This window comes from Papaver somniferum, chromosome 1 (genome assembly GCF_003573695.1).
Source record: "Papaver somniferum cultivar HN1 chromosome 1, ASM357369v1, whole genome shotgun sequence".
In the NCBI taxonomy this organism is placed as follows: Eukaryota; Viridiplantae; Streptophyta; class Magnoliopsida; order Ranunculales; family Papaveraceae; genus Papaver; species Papaver somniferum.
Genome location: NC_039358.1, coordinates 64,533,088 through 64,536,109, shown reverse-complemented (window position 1 = coordinate 64,536,109; position 3,022 = coordinate 64,533,088). Strand labels below are relative to the sequence as shown.

The following is a 3,022-nucleotide window of genomic DNA, read 5'->3' as shown; positions in this document are numbered from 1 at the left end:
TCATGGTACATGTACCGGGTATGTGTACCCTTAAGACGAATATAAGTTCTGGAACATATAGAAATTTTTCAGTTTGCGTACTGGGTATGGATACCACACTATTTTCGAACCAACAGTTCTTTTTCGGTATGCATACTAGGTATGCGTACCATTCCAGGTTCACGAGTTCACCGAATTTTTGTGGTATGGATGCCAGATATGCATACCACTAAGTCGCTTCCGAACTATAACTAAGTAGGTACGTGTACTAGGTACATGTATTACGGATCCAGACCTATAACCGTTTTCGCAGTTTGTGAAACTGATATGCATACTGTCCTGTATCAAGATTTTCAGTAGTTCTATATTTCTCTCTAGATCAATTAGAAACATTCCCAAATAACATCAATGACACATATCACTGTTCCGGGTTATTTTCGAATGATAATCTTGAATTACAATTTATATTACGAACAACAAATTGTTCTTAACTGAAATTCATCAAATATGAACAAATGTTCATTAAGCTTAGTCGTATATATTTCGAGAACTAATTACCAAGATAAACTTGACTCGAAATTCTTTATATGCTTACAATAGTCTAATTAGTTATGAGACAATGTCTCGTGGGTCGAAATATGGTTATAACTTGATAAATAGGTGGTTCAGACTTCACTTACCTTTTGTTGAAGAAGTTCTCCAAAAGCTTCGGTTGATCTTCGCCTTCAAACGGTAGAATGCAGTGTTGACTACCGTGATGTCCGTTTCTCAACTACACTTCTATCCTAATCCGAGATTTAACTAATTGTAGATTAGAAATTATGATATATTTTTGACAACAAGCTTGAGATAAAATCACTTGTGAGTTCGACCGCACAATGCTCTAACAATATGATGATGCTCAATGAAGAGAGAAAACAAGAGAAGTTTTTCTTCCATATTGATTGAGAATCAATCATCATTTCTTGTTGTTCACACCCATTGGAGATGCCTCTTCATCTCCAGTTGACATACATGACGTCTAATGAGAATGGTTGTTTCTTATGTGAGCCATCATGTCTCTTCGTATTCAAACTGAAATTTTAATCATGAATCCTCTTTCATACCGGAAAATAAAATACAGAAAACATTTATTTTCTATAGTATTGAAAATACCCAACTTATTCAAGTGTGTCACTGAAGATCTTGCATTCTGATATGTCATGGACTCAGATCAATGAATGTCGATCATGGATATAATCACAATTTTCTAGGATAATTACGTCTTTTTAACAAAGAATTAAAGTTTGTAGACTTAAAAATCAAAATGAGTGGATATGAATTCAGAAACCATTTATTGAAAAATATTGATCTCCTTTTTAAATTATATGCGGTTAACATCTTTGACATATTTTCTTTATACATAACAGCTGGTTTGCCCGAGTGGTTAAGGGGGAAGACTTAAGATCTTCTGCACATAAGTGTGCATGGGTTCGAACCTCATAGCTAGCATTTATTGGATCACATATCCATTTTCGTTTTTGCTGGTATGAAATCTCTAAATTACCATGATTGTTATTTATTCATTAAAATTCTATAATTATCGTTTATTTATTTACTTTTGTTTTCTAATATATTATAAGAAAACGTAGATTTACATGGACGAAAAAATACAAATTACATTTACATGGACGAAAAAATACAAATAACATATGGTATATTGGTTACATCAATGAAAGAACAATAGAAATAAAAATCTTATTCTCCGAAGAAATACAAACAAAAATCTAATTTTCTATTGCATGGTAATTTTAAATACCAGTTACATCAGTGAAAGAATAATACAAAACAAAAACGGGTTCTTCGTTACCTGTTAATTTAAAAAATTCGTGCGGAACCAAAAAAAAAGAGGATATATAATCGATTAAATGCGTACGTGAAACGAAAAAGTGACATATACAAACAAACAAAAAAATTTTTTTGCTCAATAATAATGAATTTTATTAATAACAAAAATGGTTACAAAAACTCCATGTTGGAGAAAGAACAAACAAATAAATACTGATTATAATATATAATCAAATAAATTCATGCTTAAAACAAATATATAAATACTGGTTATGGGGATCGTGCTAGAAAAACAAATACATGGAGGTCATGCATTGTGATATAACATGAACTCAGATCAATGAATGTCGATTATGAATATAATCATAATTTCTATGATAATTACGTCTTTTTAACGAAGAATCGTAAACTTAAAAATCAAAATGAGTGAGTAAAACGATGGTGTAGTGAGTAACATCTTTAACGTATATTTATTTTGTTTGTACGTATTAGCTGGTTTGCCCGAGTGGTTATGGGGGGAGACTTAAGATCTTCCGCACATCAGTGCGCATGGGTTCGAACCCCATAGCCAACATTTTTATTTACCAGTATTTTTTATTATCTTTTATTTATTTTTTTAAATTAACGAATGACCGGATTTCTATACTTTTGTTCCGAGTGGTTAAGGGGGAAGACTTAAGATCTTCTGCACATAAGTGTGCATGGGTTCGAACCCCATAGCCAGCATTTTTATTTACCAGTATTTATTTTCTTAAATTAATAAAGGCCCCCCGGATTCGCGTGGTAATTTCAATATCGGTTACATTAGTGAAAAACAATACAAAACAAAAATACAGAAATCTGGTCATTCGTTAATTTAAAAAAAATAATAATAAATAAATAAAAACTGGTAAATAAAAATGCTGGCTATGGGGTTCGAACCCATGCGCACTTGAGTGCGGAAGATCTTAAGTCTTCCCCTTAACCAAGGTTCGAAAAACGGGTCACGGCCCAGGTCACAGGTACTAGGCGTGACCGTTATAACGTGTTTTGACGGGTGTGAGCACGTTTTGGGTCAAAAACGCGTTATATAGGAATAAAACGCGTTTTTTGACGTTTTTTTGAAATAACGGGTGTGATAACGGTTAAATAAGAAAAATAAATAATTTGTGATATGAATTTCCTATGTAACGGTAATTACAGCTGTGAAAACGGTTATAACGGGTCTAAATAACGT

General features: G+C 32.5%; 2 non-coding genes across 2 annotated transcripts; both read left to right on the top strand.

Moving 5' to 3' along the window:
- Positions 1-1,387: 1,387 nt before the first annotated feature.
- Positions 1,388-1,470, top strand: TRNAL-UAA. Its single transcript has one exon. It is a non-coding gene; the product is annotated as a tRNA-Leu (tRNA).
- Positions 1,471-2,297: 827 nt separating this feature from the next.
- On the top strand, positions 2,298-2,380 carry TRNAL-UAA. Its single transcript has one exon. It is a non-coding gene; the product is annotated as a tRNA-Leu (tRNA).
- Positions 2,381-3,022: the final 642 nt, after the last annotated feature.